Here is a 9460-nt window from a genome sequence, read left to right on the forward strand (position 1 = left end):
CTTATGATAAATCATACCAACGTAAACGAAAATAAATAATCTTTAATGCAAAATGCGCTTTCATACAATGCTCAAGGCTATGCAAAGTTCGAAATCCTTGAAATATAAGTGGATAGCCGTCTTGCAGAACTCTCCTATCTTGAGGAAGATCATAGTCAGACTTGTGACGTCACCAAGGCGGTTTGGTACTGATACATGTACATGTACTGCAAATAATATGTAAACTAAGAATATTCCGTAAATATTTCTACGATCCTGTTTATCTAATCACCAAAACATGATGACTTGTCAAGCTTACGATTGCACGATTGATAACAGAAAAATGTTCTATTTTTTTTACCAGCAACATGAACATTCGTCGGAAGTAAACATAAGATTTCCGTACAAATACTAGTCATCTGGCTGCAAATCGTCAATGTCCGTTGTTCGTCAATGATGTCTGACATTTGCTTACATGTTGTGTCTATATCTCTTCTTCTATTTATTTTGGGTTGAAATTATAGGGAAAAGTCTCAAATTTGCGATTTCTTAGGACATCGTTATCAATTATCTATTCACTTCCACTTTACAAACCGACTTTAAATTTTTGTTACGGTTGTGGTAGATAAATGTTTTTCTCGTAGGCAGATCAAGTGTTGGTTGAGACATTTTTTGTATCTATGAGTATGTGTATAAAGAACACCTTTATGACATTATATAACATTTGATAATGAAAATTGGGAAATTTCCAATTTTCTTTTGGCAATTTTGATAAAACTCAAATTCGCATTACATTTCTAAAGAACATTTCCGGCCAGTTATTTCCATTTTGAACGACGGTGTATGGTTTTCAAACCCTATTTGCTCATTGAAAATACATACGTTTGTCTGATTTTTTATGATGACAGAAAAGAATGTTGCGTGTTTCAGGTTTGATCTACCTTTATGTCACAGTAATAATAATAAAACTAAAACCGATTGTCGCATTTGTATCAGAACTGATGTGAGATACATCTACCCACCAGCCTAAAGTTTAGTAAAAAATAAACTTTGACCAAAACTACAAAGACATAATACTAAATATATTTCACCATAACAGAGTTCACCATACTGATTGGTAACAACGCTTAATAAATCAACAATCCTTTAATTTTTGTGGCTTATTGATTAATTTGTATTACTTCAGCTAAAATATATTTTTTTCAACCATTTTAGAATAGTTCACAATAACTGTCGAAGAGTTTAAACATCAGATTTCAAAGTAATGCATTATCTTAATTCAACCAGCGGAGTTGTATATGGAGTTTCCAATGACTGACTGAGACTTAAGTTCGACATTCGTGTAGTGATATAAATTGTTATATTATACAATAGTCATAAAGCAACCTACAATACGATATTTGTATATCGATGAAAAAAATTGCAAAATTGGACTTTCAAAAACATTTTTAGGGGAATTCGCTTATTATATAATTATCAGTATATCATTACTCTGCACGTATTCAAAGAGTTGTACGCCTTCCACTATTCGTCCCTCGAACCAGCTTCCATTATGAAAGATTGATTGATTGGTTGCTGGGGCAATATTTGAGCTATATTCAAGCGATATTATGACGAAGAATAGTCCCTCGGTTAATGCCTTTAAAAATAGATAAAACTGTGAAAATCCTGGAGCTACTGAGTACTTAAACATTGGTAACATATATGGAATATATGGGTTAGTCAGATAAAGTAGGAAGCCTGAATCTGCATCTTCATCACTTGGGTGATGCCAACTATGGAGACTCCATAGAAGATAACTACCACTTCTTGATATCGTGTCGACATTATCACCTTCGAAGGTGGTCGGTGCAGAGTGTCTGTATGGAATTGCAGGTCCATTACACCTTGCAAAACTTGCGTTTTGGAAAAGAACATTTACGTTGAAAAAAAAAACATAAAAAGTATTCAAATTTCAGTATTACATATTGATTCATTTACATAAAGCTGATGGTAGTTTCAGATGTTGACAGTCTTAAATCTGTATATTTTTTGCTTTTATATAAATTTAAAATAACTCCAATTGATATTGCTATTAACAGTTGGAAAGAGACGGAAATATAATTCAGTTTACAAAACTGATAAAATACACATAAAACATTTGGAGGTTTCTTAAAAAAAAATAAAAACTCAAATTTCATTTCAATTCTTGTGAAGAAGTGTAATTATAAAGTATATTTGGTAAGAAATGGCCAAGATACATTTTTCCCAACTGCGATGAATGATATTCTGAGTTCTCAATGATATCTTATCTAATCCTTTTTTTTTTAACTTTTAAATTTTTCAAAATAGATTGGACTAAATATTTGTGATAAGAATAAAACAGTTCATATTTTATTTACGTTGAAATTATCTTTCCAACAATAATGTAATAGAGTTACCCTTCTTTATATGTATATGCATTCGTTAATTGCATGTTCACTTATTTTATGTTGCCTTGTATGGAGCGGATATATATAGGCTGTAAGCCTGTTATCCAAATCCAATTCATGGTATTGACTGATGTGTTTAAAACAGATATGTGTTATGTTGCAGAACTGTTTTATGAGGTGCTTACTTGTTTTAATTCTGTTATACAATGTGTATTAGGGTATATATTTACTCTATAGTTATTGCACACTTATAATATTCTATCGAAAGAGCTTATATAGCCAATGCCTTAAACATAGTCAGAGAATGATCACATTATCCCCATATTGACTATATTGCTGTTTGAAGTATTAGCTAATAGTAAGTGTTTCAGAGTATTAAAGGGAACCACGGTAATAGCGGTAATCAAAAGAATGTAATCCGGGGACAAAGACCAGACATGTAAAACAGACATACACAACAAAGAACATAAAGTAACTAAAATCCTGCATACAAAGTAACAAAAACAAATGAGCAACTCGGAGTCTCCTAACAACTGGGAGCATGGACCAGGTGAACCGGTAGGGTAAACGTCCTCTACTTTTCTAGATACACCGGCCGAGTTGTTCATGAAAAGGAAAGTCCGAGGTAGATGAAAGAAAAAAAGAAAACCATGACACGTCGAAAAAATCAGTTTTCATGGCGTAGATACACCGTAACGATCCACGAGTTCGTGATGACGACCATAAAACTTTTGTAATGAAGACTTCAATCGTGTATCAGCATAACCCTGCTTCAGAAGCCTATTTGTTAGAATTCTAGAAATAAAAAGTCTCCGTAGTCTCGGCAAGCTCTGGCATAACGTATGAGTTGTAATAGGAATGTTTCCATGTTTGGTCTTTGTCCCTGGATTACATTCTTTTGATTACCGCTATAATCTTGGTTCCCTTGATTACTCTTCCATACGCAGGTGCTTAAGGGATGTTGCCACAGATGAAAGGAAAATTGACAATTTTGAATGAAAAGTCATTACGTTTGCCGTAAAGTTTTCCTTTACCATCGATTTCTAAGTGTAGTTCAAGATATAAGGCTGCCTTCACAGTGTCTGTAGTATCCGTTATCTCAAGTTCTCTGGGGTAGATTCGATGTATCAAATCCCCAAAATTAGGATTGTTTAAAGATAATACTTCATCTATAAAGCGAACTGAGGATAAAAGATCTAGCTAAACGATATTCTTTCTTTCGGATCAGATCAGCTATAAAGTCAGCCTCATAAGAGTTGAAGAAATAAGTCAGCACGTAGAGGAGCACAAGTTCAAGAATTGAAAATGATAGTGTATTTATCAATGTTTAAACCCAAGTTTTTTTTTATGTGCCACGAAGATGATATAGATGTATGTTAATATCGCTTTAAATACCATAGAGTCGATGATAGGACAATTTTTATCATGATTTTAACGTAAAAGCAGGAAACAGAGACGATTTACACACAATGATGTTTAACAACAACTAAATACAGAAAATAAGTCATCACTAAAACAATCTTAAGTACTGGTAATGTGGACACCATCTATAAATAAAAGATTACGCACGTTTAACTTTGTAGTACCTGACTTGATACTATGACGTCATTAACGTCGATTGGCCAAAAATCCATGTTTTAAATTATATCATTATATTAGAATAATTACACATGAAATTATAAGGAATGTTTTCAATTTGAGCAAGTTATACGTAACCGGGTTTTCGGCACAGGACTGGTTGTTTTTTTTATATAATGACCTTAATATTGCCTGTAAAATCTTACAGTGATAAAATTTATTTTTTTGCTGGAAGTAGCTGATGATTTCCAATTATAACAAATATCAAATATAACTTTATCAAAAACAAACAACCAAATTAATCAACTCAGATTAAGTAGTACAAATGCATGTTTCTATGTTTTGTACATTTTACTATATATAGCCTGTTCAAGAGGTAGAAACATTTAGGGATGGGAAAAATAGCAACATGGTACAAATGATTTGAAGGTTGACTTATAAAAGAATCGAAATAAAGACAATGTTTGTATAAGTTGCATATAATTAAGAACAGATTCGTAAAAACAAATAATGATACAATCAGTTTCCTGATACTCACTTCTACACATTTGTATCCAAAGTAGGAAACAATGTATTCGGCTTTTAGTTTAATTTGGTTATTTAAATAGAAAATCCTCCGAGTAGATCGACCACAATATCAAATTGCATGTACTATCTATGTAACATAAGTCGAACGTTGTCATTACTCTTGTTATACCAATTTATTTATTTTTGTAAGCTTCCTCGAGTTTTTCCTTGCTTTTATTGTATGCAAGGAGATGATATGATATACTTAGCCATGCTTGGCCGAATTTACTGACTCTTCCATCTGAAAATCCTAAAACAAATGAAAGTAATTGATATTTGGTCAGCCAATTCTTCCATTGAACGTGACATTCGATTATCATGTTCAAGAAAAATATTGTAACGCTTAACGGAAAAGATGTGCAAAGAAATGTATCGAATTTAGATGATTTCCCATCTCTTCTAATTAATTTATACCAGAGAAATTTGTAGAATTAAATAATATTGCTTCGGACGTCTTTCCGCCTACATCTTGACATCGTCTGTCTGGTGTATTGTAGTAGCTATACATATTACTGGACATGATTTATTTACACAAATAAAATATGACGCAGCGAGCAAGACGTGCTTACATTTTAGCACATAATGTCAATTCCAGTTTTTGCCAGGGTTCATATTGCTGTGGCTGATTGAGTGATGGTTTTATCTTTAGTTTGGTTCTTTATTTTACCTTTATTCAGTTCTATATATTGTGTAATTAAATCGCTTACTGTTTGAAGGTTTTGGCAATGTACTCGTGTATTTAAATTGTACCAGTTTTCACGATTCCGAATATAAGATGTGAATATTTCTTATCATTTTCTCATCTTTATAACTCCGGATTTGTTATGTCGTATAAGCAAACTCAAACTGCAACTAGGCCAAACGTGTTTTTAACTTTGAAATGTACTTAGTTATGTCCTATCGGTTAGGGCAACTATAATAAACTAATGGTACAATCAATATGCAGAATCTTCGATAAAACAATATCCTTTTGATAACCCAAAATTTGGTCTTTATCATTGTAAATAAGAAAATCAATCCACGACAAATGTTCGTAGAACAGATTCTGTACACTTAAAATGCTAAAAAATAAACTGTAAATAAATATATATATATATATATATATAAACATCAAAATACGTATAAGACGAATAAAGCAATAAATTCTGTCATAAACAATTAAATGAAACAATACAAATAGTTCAGTTTACTACTTTAAGATAACAAAATAAATGTCGCTATATGAAAATTATTTTACAACCAAGACGGAAAAAATGAAACCGAAAAATCATTACTAAATATGATAATTACACATAAGACATAAAATATATCTCATTCTATAATGCGCTCATTTAGCATCACACGTCTGATTTTTTGTAAATATAGACATAAAAATTACAGAAGTTTCAACAATGGAACAGTTAAACTTGATTTAAATGCAAAGTTTCAAAATGAATGTAATTTTATACAAATCTGAATATAGGAATGAAAAACATGCAACATTTAACAACGTGAGAAACACTGGGTATGAAACCATTGCTCCTAAATGGTAGGTATGTCCTGTTGCACCAGCAGCACTCACCGTATTTCAAGTGGATGTAATTTGACAAAGAACTGTTCATTACAAAAAAAAAAAAAAAAATAAATAAATAAATGCCCACACTTATACACGTCATCTGACCGAACAAAGAAAATGGGTATGTCATAAAAATAGAACAACTCCACCCCGACCTATTCTATAAAACCGAAGATTGCCAGTTTATCTTTCCTCCGTTTTCACTTTCATCAACAACCAAAAAGGCGTGCATATAGATCCACTCAGATGGTATAACTATCATGATTGAAAAGTAGTATGTTGCTTAAAAAGGCAAAAATGATAATGTATGTAATATTCATTGAAATATGTTTTGTGCACTTATTTTGTAACGGTTTTCTTCTATTTGGGATAGATTTTATATCTGAAAGGGGAAAAACTATACTCGGCGTCACATAAATAAAATACTGTTAAAATTTGAATAAAAATATTTTCTACGACTTTATTGGCACCTATCTCGTTTAAATTGTCTTAAATGACTTGCTCATTCGTTTAGCCAAACGGCTTCTTCCTAAACCTTGAATCGTTAAATTTCGGTGAGGTTTTAATTCTCGGTCTCAATATTTACATGATCAAAAGTAGGCCATGTTTATAGTGATCGGGTTGCTAGAAGATGTTGTTTACTTTTAAATGGTTTGTCCAAAAACCGAAGAACTCAGAATGCATTTCGGTTATCTCAGATTTATTCTACGCGAACATCGTACAACACCGAGAAGTTTGATCAAGCAGACGATTGTCACCGGAGTTCGACGGGAACTTACGAACTTCGTTTGTAAACAAATCGTCCTGTAGAAACCAACATGGCGGATATTAGTATGGGATTTTCCCGTAAGGATTTGTTACGCACGATTTCAGCGCCAATGAACGACTCTTTAGAACTATCACGTCATGCATATATGCGAACTATCTTCAGATTAAATAAAAGAGAGACAACTCTAGCGGTAAGTCCCGACAGTTTAAAAAATAGAGCTTCAAATCGAAAATGTGCTGTATGTGAGTTCGAGTATAGTGTTATTTCATATCCTTTTCTTAACCTAATTATACATCTAGATGTAAACAATACAACAGACGTTACGCTTTATTATACATTGACACGCAAACACTTATTTATATTTTACAAAACCAATTCATTTAAACCCAGTGCTGTCGATAATGATTCACAAATTTGATGCAATTGGCGAAGATTAGATTTGATTGAACACAAAACTAGGTCTTTGTTTTCTGTTTGATAACATTTAATTAAATATTGCAGCATTATTTTAACCTTAATGCTTACTTTGAAAAAAAAATACGTAGAAAATTGTCATACATTCTTCATGTTTACACAATCAAATTTTGACACCAAGTATTTGTAAGGAAGACCAATGTGCCCTATTAAAACGCATTACTTAAAAAAATTTGACCATGACACGTTTGTAAGTCGATTCGTATTTGAAATATTGTGATTTTCCTTAAAAGTTATACCAACTGTATCCGTATTGTATTTCGAAATAGTATTTTTTGGAGACTGCTTTCACGTCTGCTATCCGACACTTACTTAACTCCAACGAGTTCAGATTGAGAAGCAAACAACAAGACACAGGAAGAATGCTTGAGCTTAGTTTCAGGCAATGATTATGGTTCAGGCGACAAAAAAAAGTATCTAACCATTAAAAATAAAAAACGTAGCATCTGCTGTCTGTTATCAGAAATCGGTCTATTATGTTTCTAACGCTTATAAATGTTTTTATTCTAAAAAATTCAAACACTTTCTTCATTTGATTACCACTATATTCTTGGTTCCCTTGATTACTCTTTCATAAGGTATTATGCAGAAATAAAATAAAAACATTATAAGAATTATGTTTGATTCAGATTCATATATATTTCTTCTGATTTCCGTTCTTCATCCAGGTTTTCTCCTGAGGAAAGAAACATGAATTAACAGAAAACCAAAAAATCAACAGACCAAGAAGAATTACAATTTTATTTTATTTTATCAAATATCTGACAGTCCTACGGTGAAAGTACATTTGACATTTTTTAAACTATTTAATGATATTGGTGTTAAAGGAGTCATGTAACATTTAACAATGCATGCCAGCTGATGTATAAAAAATAGATCACTTTTTGAATAGTTTGTAAATATGCGTGTAGGATTAAATGTAATAGGACATATTCATCTGCAATATCAATAACCATGTGTCATGTACATGAAGCTATTATATTTTTTTTATAGTTTAAAAGTTTTTGTTTTTTGTTTGTTTGTTCTTTTGTGTTTTTTTTCTTTTTGTTTATTTAAATTCGCATATCGAAGATTTTTACAAAAGAACTAAGATTTCTTCTTAGTTAATATTAGTATTGGTTACAGGCACTTAGTACATTATGTTAATGCAACAACATAGAATTACCCCGCTCGGAGCATAAGCTGTCTCATATGCAATCTTTTGCCTCCAAAACTGCTGCCAAAGACGCCAAATCTATGACGTATCCATTCACAATGTATTCTACCGGTAAACAAAGCCATTATAACAAGTAACAAAATCTGGAGAAATTGAGAAATCTTCATCTTCTGAAGAAAAACAAATATACAATATAGATATAACACATCTCTGTGTGTTGTGTATGCAATAAGTATCCTTTGTGTTTTGGTTTCAAAAATTCTCCTAATCAGAAACCACTGTACAGAAATTAATGAAATTTGGGTATGATTGTTCCTTAGGGTATCCTTCATAAATGATTTGTATCCATGAAAAAAGATATTGCATGTAAATTATTTAAACAAGTTAGCAATTAATGTGCTCTAGAGCCTCTAACTTGTTATTTTATAATAAGTATAATTGATGTAGGTATTGTGAAATACTCATTTACATACGGGTTGGCCGGCCTTAATACTATTTACACCGTTAACACAATTTTTCTTTACAGCTTCAAATAAAATGAAATTAAAATTCTTAAACATTTAAAATAATATTGTAAAATGACAAGCAAATTTCTTACCTCTCTATTAATATCACGCTGTGATAATAGGAAGAAAAGTTTTCGACGTTTGGGTTATTTCAGTTATTTAAATTCTCTGAAATGGATCAATAAAAAATGAATGATGACCGTCTGTTGTATAACACGATATATACCTAACGTTTTTGTTTTCGTTTTTGTTTTCTTTTGTTTGGTCTTTATTCAAACTTTTTCATGTCTAATGGAAATCTTCTTTCACTAGTTTTTTCTGTAGATTTTTTTAGGAAGACAAAATTACAAGCATAGCCTTCTTTTATCAAGTTTACTTATTTGTTATATTTATCTGTCTTAAGAATGGATGCTGTTGATTCGGCTTTTGTTAATAAATTAAATTTAATCACGTCGATGAGCAGAT

General features: G+C 31.5%; 1 long non-coding RNA gene across 1 annotated transcript; it reads right to left on the minus strand.

Moving 5' to 3' along the window:
* Window positions 1–7890: 7890 nt before the first annotated feature.
* Window positions 7891–9163, minus strand: LOC148597868 (uncharacterized). The gene is made up of 3 exons (XR_015918663.1): window positions 9088–9163; window positions 8499–8659; window positions 7891–8009 (listed from the first exon to the last, which is right to left on the minus strand). It is a non-coding gene; the product is annotated as an uncharacterized LOC148597868 (long non-coding RNA).
* Window positions 9164–9460: the final 297 nt, after the last annotated feature.

This window comes from Perna viridis, chromosome 14 (assembly GCF_037379345.1).
Source record: "Perna viridis isolate PV_CMFRI_1.1 ecotype Kerala chromosome 14, ASM3737934v1, whole genome shotgun sequence".
NCBI lineage: Eukaryota > Metazoa > Mollusca > Bivalvia > Mytilida > Mytilidae > Perna > Perna viridis.